Source organism: Terrapene carolina, unplaced genomic scaffold, assembly GCF_002925995.2.
Source record: "Terrapene carolina triunguis isolate 2854851 unplaced genomic scaffold, T_m_triunguis-2.0 Scaffold110, whole genome shotgun sequence".
In the NCBI taxonomy this organism is placed as follows: domain Eukaryota; kingdom Metazoa; phylum Chordata; order Testudines; family Emydidae; genus Terrapene; species Terrapene triunguis.
The window spans coordinates 3,612,900-3,622,347 of NW_020664461.1; positions in this window are offsets into that span (position 1 = coordinate 3,612,900).

The following is a 9,448-nucleotide window of genomic DNA, read 5'->3' on the forward strand; positions in this document are numbered from 1 at the left end:
CGCCCCCCCCCCCGCCCCCCCCCGCCCGCCCCCAGTACGCCCCCCCCCCCCCCCCCCCCCCCCCCCTCCCCCCCACAAACACCACCCCCCCCCCCCCCCCCCCCCCCCCCCCGCACTCACCAACAACCCGACCTGGACCCCCACCCCGCTCACATGCAGCCCCATGTGCTCAGGAGTGAGTTGCGACCTGGGCCATCCAGAGCTAGCAGTTGCTTGTGGGGGCTGGAGGAGACGCTGCCTTGACGGCACAGCCAGGGGCTCGATGCCCGATCTGGAACGGTCACTAATCAGGGCTGTTGGAAGCATAGTCCGGAGCCATGCTGCTGTGCTCTCTGGCACCCCCTTCAGGACGAGGGGCGAACCCACTGCCACAGCACAGCGATGAGCCGCCTAGTGTGTACCTGGTACCAGTGCCCTCTACTGGAAGGAGCTGGAACTGTTCAGCAGCATGTCAGAGACCTGAGGGACATGGGCTGGGGGCCCCAGTCCTTTGCTGGTCCTAAATCCTACGCCAGCTGGGGTTTCCTACACACAGGCGCATTGCATGTGCCTTCTCGTTAGCGTGTGTGCGTGTATGTGTATGGTCAATCTCCTTTGAACCGCACAGCCTTTGTGTCCTCAGACTACGGGCACTGCCAGCTCAGTCAATCCAGCTGCTACACACACGGTCCCAGCACATGGGGCTTTCCCCTGCCACGGTCCCACTGTACGTCAGATATCGCAGTACAGCTGAACCCCCAGCCAATAGCAGCTCCCCCTCTGTGCCAGGCGCTGGACAAACCCAGAGCGCGAGAGAGTCCCTGCCCGAAAAGCTCTGACAAGGCAGGGAGAGGGTGGGAAGGAAACTGAGGCCTGGAGAGAGGGGGAAGGGACTTGCCCCAGGTGACCCAAGTCTACTGCCCTCCCTACCAGTTTGCATTGCTTGATTTAACACAATCTCACTCGCGACAGAGCTGCCCGGTTTGAAGGCGTATGCACAAGGGGGCACAGTGAAGGTGAAACTGTCCTTTACTTTTTGCCATTCCCGTTGCCGAAGTGGGGTCCTAGCCCCAGTGCTGCACAAACGCCTGGGCTTCCCTGCGTGGCATTTCTTTCCTTTCTTAGCATCATCTTCTTCAAAGGAAAAAGCAACCGCCCTGTGTCCTCTTCATCTTGCTGGTGTGGTGATTTGCTTCACCTGGGGCTATTTATCTCAAACACACCCACCGACTGCCTGCCAAGGCCGCCTCTTTGGCTGAGTTGCAGGTAGCGTGTGGTGTGTGTGTCCCCCCCCCCCACCCTGTGACAAGGTATGTGATTTCCTCAGACAGCGGGAATGGTCACGAGACGTGATGGCCAACGGTCGCAGACGTGGTGACCTGGGAATTCCTCTCTCCTCCCAGCTCTGGATGTGACCTCCCGAACTACCCCCGTCCCCGCACTTTCAATTCTGGTTTTGTAGCCTTGTTGCCGTGTGTTGCATCAGAGTGGCCGTGCCCCGCCCCAGAGCAAGCTGCGTAAGGCCCGTCTGATTGCCAAGCCCGGTTTGATGCTAATTACGTTTTTCATGTGACGCCAACAAGAACCTGCGCTGCTCCCCAAGTGGGAGATTCATAAAGAAATTGGTGGCCAGAGACAAGCCCTAGCAAGATTGATGGGAGGCGTGATCGTGGTTCTGCGCCCCAGTGCCCGTCGTGGCATGTCAGAGCCTCGCCCCGGTTCGGGGATGGCTGGTAGACGGGGCAGCGGGTTCCACGCGCCAGGCGTGGGTTTCAGGCCCCCCGCTAATCGGCGAGAGAGCTGCCATTCTTCGGATTTCACACAAACAACAACAGCCCCCCTCCCCTCGCCGCTGAGGGGATGATTTATGGCAGCTGAGAACCACGCGTGTCTGAGGGCAGGCCCCAACCAGCCAGGTGACTCATCCGCGCCGAGCTGCCTTTCCCCCACAGCCATCCTGGGGGAGGTCGGGGAGGAGCGAGACGGTGATTAACAAAACTTTGGGAATAAATCTTTTCCCTCCGCCTGCCTCCCGCCCTCCGCACACCCAGAGCACCCCCCGTTGGTCAGCGACAAACAGCCAACACAGTCCTTTCAGCGGCTGCTCCTTGGCTGGACCGGTCACCTGGGCCCTGCTTGGATCTGGGGGTGCCGAGCTAGTGCCTCGACCGGCTCCAGCCAGCTAAGCTCTCAAAGCACTAACGGAGAGATCTGAGAGATCGTGGAGCAAGCAGCACACCTGGTATTGTGTATCTGCACAGTGTACTCAGCAGGCTGGTGTGACTGTGCAGTGCTGCCCTCTGCTGGATGGAATCAGATCTGCTTCCCTGTGTGTCCCAGGCCCTGCACTGCTAATAGAGATTCCCCTTCAGTTGACGTGGTAGAGGCTTTTGCAGCAGGGAGCTCTGAGTTCTTGCTGTGAAGTCCCGAGTGGAGCCATGGAGGTGGAGTTTACCAGCGAAGCCAGCTTGCGGCCCTGGGACTGCTCTGCTGGCTGGTGTTTCAGTCGAGGCAGATCACGTTGCACCCTGGCCGGAGAGGCCTTATCCACTCATCAGTTGCCTACAAGGGACTTTGGGCGGGTTGCTTATCAAAACGGGCATTGGCTCCTTTGGCTCTGCGCTCAGCCCTCGGATGAGATGCGTCCCAGTGCATGACCGGCAAGGGCGGCTCGGGACGGGAATGCAGCACCCCATGGTGACTTTGTCTTAACATGAAACTGCTCCCAGCTGCCCGGCAGGAGAGCGCCCTGCAAAGCGGCTGAGCGTAGATCCCCCACCGGCTCCCGGCTCCTACCGCTGCTGGCTCAGCCCACGGAGCTTTATGCATTGGTATTGCACAGCAGCAGTGTGATCATTCTGCTTTGCTCTGGGCCAGGCGGCCTGTGCACTCCCATCAAGCAGTACAAGTCCTGCCCCTGGAACTGGGTCTAATGGTGCTGCCCTTTGGGAAGCAGGGCAGTCCAGGCTCAGGCAGTGGTCCCGGACTTAGGAGACCTGGGTTCCAGGCCTGGCTCTGCCGGTGACCTGCTTTCCCAGAGTCCAGTGGGCTGTCACTCCCTATGGAGGATCCAGGGATCTCGTGTCTGCTCAGAGGCAAGGCGCGGGCACCAGGCAGTGCATGGGAGACCTGGGATCCAATTCTAGCGTCTTGCCCCCCCGGCTGGGAGAGAAGGACCCATTCTCTGCTCATGTGGGAAATGCCATGACTCAGGGTCGGGGGGTTCTGCCGCTGGCCAGACCCTGCTCAGAGCGGAGCAGCTGCTTGTGCCTGCAGCCCTGGGGCTGCTCTGCTCTGGGGCATGCTGCCGTATTTTCAGGCCGACCCCCGTGCCCCAGCTTGCATTTTGCTCTTCAGAATTTAACTTGGGTTTGGTTGTATAAGCAGCTCCCTTCTCTGAGCAGTGCCGGAGGCCAAAGTGCTGCCATTTGGGTCATCGAAAGGGGAAAATGAAAGAAAAGCAAAACGCACTCTAAGCTGATCTTAATAATTTCAATGCCCTTACAAACTTAGATGCTTCTCACCACAGGCTGGCTGGTTGCTCTTCAGCCAGGCTCTCCCCTTTGATCAGCGCTTCAGTTGCTTAGTGTGGTGTCTGTAGATGTAGTTGGAAGAGAGAGAGGAAGAGCATGGCAAATGTCTCTCCCTTTTATCATGTCCTTTCTTCCCTCTCAGCTTTGCCCACTTCAGAGTCAGGTGAGCATTACCTCATCGCAGTCCCAAACTGACCAAAGGAAGGGGGGTGACTCACTCAAGAGTCCAATTGATCCTTTTGTTGCTGCCTAGGCCAGCGTCCTTTGTTCCTGTGAGGCTGGGCTGGGTTTGTCCCATACATGCCCCGATGAGGTGTGAACTGCCTCTCTGCTCTTGGAGAGTTTTTGCCTGGGCTTATTTTAAGCCATGAAGACACATTTTCAGCCTCATAACTACATACATGAAATTATAACCTATAACATTACTATAACACTGTAACAACAATTACTATAACATCACTATAACAACAGTGCTCAGTGCATCATGAGCCTTCCGAAGACACCCAACATGACAAACTTTGCATTGGATACCACACAATCATTTTATAAGGATGAACATGGGGGTGTACGATGTTCCCCCGAGGTACAGGGCGTCACAAGTAGATAACATGTTATATAATCTAGTGTGTAGTGTGGAATTTTATGGCCATAATTCAACGAATCAGAGGAGGAGGTGTTGATAAAAGTAGGGTGTCCTCTAGGGTATAAAAAGAGTGTGCTGAGATGAAGCCTTTGCCTTTATGCCTTTGTTTGTGTACACCCAACTCATTGGCCTGTTACCCCCAATTGATCCCTGGGGAGTAGAGATATACCTTTCTCATAGAACTGGAAGGGACCCTGAAAGGTCATTGAGTTCAGCCCCCTGCCTTCACTAGCAGGACCAAGTACTGAATTTGCCCCGGATTTCCCCTAAGTAGCATTCTGTACCTATGCTGAAATAAATCTGTTCCTTGGATTTGAATTTGGAGTCAGCAGGGGTTTCTGGCTGCTACAGCAAGCAGTGGTTGTCTGCTTTGCTAAGTTCAGAAGGTAACCCGTGGGCTTGGTTGGTGGTCCTGAGATATCCTTCCAAGTATCAGTGAGGTCTCTGACTGGCTGCAACAATGCCTCTTCTGGGAGAAATTAAGACAGTTATAATAATTTTAGCTGTTGTCGGGAAGCTCTGGCGCTTTCCCAGAACCCTACTGGATTGGACTTGAAAATATCATTCATCTGTGCAAATAGTTTCTATTGATCCAGCAGTGCAGATGCTTCTTAAATGGAGTGCCTTGGAAGGAAACGGGGGTTCAAATGCCAGGAAAGAGATCTGGGGTCCATATTCAGCAGTTTAGCTCAAATTGGAAACAGAGCCCTGTCTGATCACGAAACATTTCCAATACCACATGCAACTTGTCAAATAGGAATTTGGAAATAACAAAAATAACAGCAGTTGGGGAGTAGGGTGACCAGATTGCAAATGTGAATAATCGGGAGGGGGGTGGGTCCTAATAGCCTCAAATGTTAGAACTGTCCCTATAAAATCAGGTGTTTACCAGACAACAGGTGCCCTGTGGAACAAGCGCTGAGTGTGATGAATGGTGCTTGGAGCAAAGACTAAAGTCCAGGGAATGAGGATGTTAACAACACTTGTTCAGTATTTCCTGACAAACTCAATCATAACATTTACGGGTGTGTGTGGGGGGAATATTCTCCACTCCGAGAAATACACGCATAGTGCTGTTGAGGTAACAACACCGCCAGCATGTTTTGACCACATGCTTTTGTCTATCGTGGTATATGGTGGTTTCTTAAAGCCCCAGCGTCTGGAATGGTGTGAGAATCTCAACTTCCATTTAAAATGTAGGCAAGCTTCTAGCCCTCCTGTGTGGGGAGAAAAGCTCAAAAGTGGGAGCGACGTGTGACCCTAAAGCTCAGGAACTAGCAGGCAAAGAAAGAACCCCCAAAATCTCCCGGGGGCTCGGCCGATCTCAGGATCACTTGCGGCCTGACTCCTGAGGTTTGAACGCGTGGGCTGCCCATGCTGCTTCCGACACCCTAGAAAACGGAGCCGCCCAGGAAGCCCCCGCCTTGACTGGAAAGGGGGTCCCCTTCACCCAGGTGCGGGCCCCTCCCTGCAGTATCCGGGCGCTGTCAGTGAGCCGAGTTTCTCTGCATGGGGGATCCCACGCCACGAGCCACAGCTGCCTTAAAGCCCCCCTTTATTGCAGCGTGTGCGTCCCTGCCCAACCACTGGAGGGGGCTGGCTGGATGAGCCCCTTCTGCCCCCAGCCAGGGAGCTGCCCCTGGTGCTCCCCCCCTGTCTGCACTCCAGGGCCTCCTCCCTCTCTAGGCTTGCACCCTGCAACACAGGCTCCTGGGGATCGATGACTCTGTGCTCCTCCCCTTCCCCGCAGCTTGGTGCTGGGCGGGATCGATGACTCTATGCTCCTCCTCTGTCCTTGCGGCAGTCTCTCCTGGGGGATCTATAACTCGGCGCTCACCCCCTCCCTTTCCCCCCCGGTAGTTTCCGGCCACCTATCGATTCTCTCGGCGCTCGTCGGGTAACTTCAGCGCAGGCGCAGTAGCTGCCGGTGCCGCCATTGCTGTCCTGTCAGTGCGAGGGTCCCGGGAGGGAGAAGCGGGTCGAGGCGGCACCTGAGGTAACGGAGGGGGCGGGGCGGGGCGGGGCGGGGCGGCCCGGCCGCCGTGGGGCAGAGGAGCCGCTTTTCCCCGGCCGACCGACCGACCCCGGGCTAATCTCCCGCCGGGGGGGGCCGGGCTCCCCTGGCTGCGGGGGGGGCGGTTCCCATCCCCGGGCAGGGCCGGGCTCCCCTGGCTGCGGGAGGGGGGCGCAGTTATCACCCCTGCACAGGACCAGCTCTGCTCGTGCTGCAAGGGGCTGGTCCCGGCCTGGGGACGGGGGTGTAACAGTTGCCATCCTTGGCAGTGCCAACGTCGCCGGTGACCCCAGCACTGTGAGAATTGCCCCGGGTAGGCCCCGGGGACCTGTGTTGGCGGGTGGCGATGGGTCCGTTGCAGGGGTGAGCTGACCTGACAGGAGGTGACGCTTCTGACCCAGGCAATGCCACGAGCTGCGTTGGTACCTGATTAACACAGTGCCTGGAGCAGCCGGGAATGGCATCTCTGTGGCACGCCAGGTGCTCAGAGTCTGTTGTGTTGGGATAGCGTCAGAGGATGGGTTGTCAGTCCGTCGAGTGCTGCTGGCCCGCTGTTATGGGGTAACGATGGCACTATCACTTTTAACACAGCACCTGTTGCTGCTGTGGGTCTCTACATGTGGTAGCAGCCCTGCTCCTTTACATAATATGTTCATGCCAGGCAGAAACTGGTATTCTGAATTCTTGAACACATACAGGCCTAAACCGTTCTTGACTCCATACGCTGAAGATCTCAGCATTTGGTGGTATTTGAGGTTTCATTACATGTTTGTGTGTTGTTTAACTTAATTTTTAATGTTCAAGCATCAGAAAACTATTGTCTAAAATCTGCCAAGGAAGAATGGCTGATTTGGTATTGGGGAATGAATAGTTTCTCCAAGTGGGGGGCTTTGAACTGAATGTTCTGGTGCCATTTGGGTGATTATGAGCAGGGGTTGAAAGCTTTATTCTATGGTGCTAAAAACACCCTATGTTTGCAGTTGCAGTTTGTAAAGATGGAGTTTCAAGCAGTGGTGATGGCGGCTGGTGGAGGATCCCGAATGATGGACCTAACTTCCAGCATCCCTAAGCCTCTCCTGCCAGTAGGCAACAAACCTTTAATCTGGTACCCATTAAATTTGTTAGAGCGAATCGGATTTGAAGGTGAGAGATTGCCAGTTGCTAACCCATAGGTTAACTTACCCATTTTGCTGTCAGTGCAGGGTAGTTCTCTACATGACACACAGGCTTGGCAGAAATTCAGTGTTTATTTTTTTATAACTTATAATTTTCATGGATAATATGGATGTTTATTTGTAACCATAATTTAGATTTTTATTTTAATGTTTACAGTTCTGTAAAATTATGGGTTTTAAACTGTAATTATCAATTTAAATTTAAACAGTTGTGAGAAATTATGGGGGGCCAGACAATAATTACTTAATGACAGTAGACATTGAGATTCAAAAAGTTAAAGCTTTATAACTGTTAAAAAACAAATTGTCAACATCACATGTCAAAATATACAAAGTAAATATCTTAAATCAAACTCTTATAAGTTCTCAAGCAGAATTTGTGTTACTTTGCCTAGCTAGCTGTAAATGTCTATTATTGTCAATGGAAAAGTGTTTTGTCAAGTTGTGTGTGTATGGTGGAATTGACTCGAATCCTTCCAAGCCTAATAATACAGTATTTATTATGGCTTTATCCCCTCTACCTTCAAGTGTGCAAAGCAATGGGATTTCCATCCCATCCCTCGGGAGACTGTTCCATAGCCAAACAGGAAGTTTCTCCTCATTTTCAGTCTACATTTTCCTTTCCTTAATTTTATCCATTACTCTAAATGATACCCTTTGTAGCACCCTAATTGTACGTCTACACTTACTTCCTGGTTCGGCGGCAGGCAGTCGATCTTCTGGGATCGATCCCGGAAGTGCTCACTGTCGACGCCGGTACTCCAGCTCGGCGAGAGGAGTACGCAGCATCGACGGGGGAGCCTGCCTGCCGCGTCTGGACCCGCGGTAAGTTCGGACTAAGGTACTTCGAATTCAGCTACGTTATTAACGTAGCTGAATTTGCGTACCTTAGTCCGAAGTGGGGGGTTAGTGTGGACCAGGCCTAAATAATTCCAATTCCTGCTTCATGGAAACCATTCGTATACTTGTAAATTGCCATTATCTCTGCTTTTTTACCCACTTAGTTTTTTAGATTATTTTTCTCCATCTGTATTAGTTCATATTTTTCCAATGTTAATGTTTTAAAATTACTTAATAGTTTCATAGATTTAAAGGCCAGAAGGGACCAATTAGATCTAGTCTGACCATAGAATTTCATATAGTTACCCATGCATTGAGCCCAACATCTTGTACTTGACCAAAGCATTTCTTTTAAAAAGGCATTCAATCTTGATTTTAAGACATCCAGAGATGGAGAAGTACTACTTCCCTTGGTAGTTTGTTCCAGTAGTTAGTCACCCTCACTATTTAAAAAATTGTGTCTTATTTCTAATTTGATTTTTTTCTGGCTTCAACTTCCAACCACTTGTTCTTGTTCTACCTTTTTCCATTACATTAAAGAACCTGTTAGTACCTGTTATTTTCTTCCCAGGAAAGTACTTAGACACTGTAATCAAGTCGTTTCTCAATCTTTTTGGCGAGATAAAGAGATTTAGCTCCTTAAGCCTCTCACTGTAAGGCATTTTCTCCATCTCTCAAATACTTTTGTGGCTCTTTTCTGCACTGTCTCCAGTTTTTCAACATCCTTTTTAAAATGTGGACAACAGAACTGTACACAGTAGTCTAGCATCTGTCTCACCAATGCTGTAGATAGAGGTAATATCACCTCTCTATTCCTACTCATTACTCTCCTGTTTATACACCCAAGGGTTCCATTAGCCCGTTTTGCCACAGCATTGCCTTGGGAGCTCTGTTGAGTTGTTTATCGGCTATGACCCCTAAATCCTTTCCAGAGTCATCGCTTTCCAGGATACAGTTCCCCAGTCTGTCGGTATGGCCTACATTCTATGTTCCTAGTTGTATGCCTTTGCATTTGGCTGTAATAAAATGAATTTTATTTAGGTGGGCCCAGGTTACTGAGCAATCCAGATTGCTTTGTGTGACTGCCTTATCCGCCTCATTATTTACCACTCTGCCAATCTTAGTGTTAGCAACAAATTTTATCAGCAGAGATTTTTTTATTTACTTTCAGATCATCGATAAAAATGTTAAATAGTGTTAGGACTGATGATTGCGGAACGCCACTAGAAGCATCCCCTTCAATCATGATTTCCCAATTGATGAC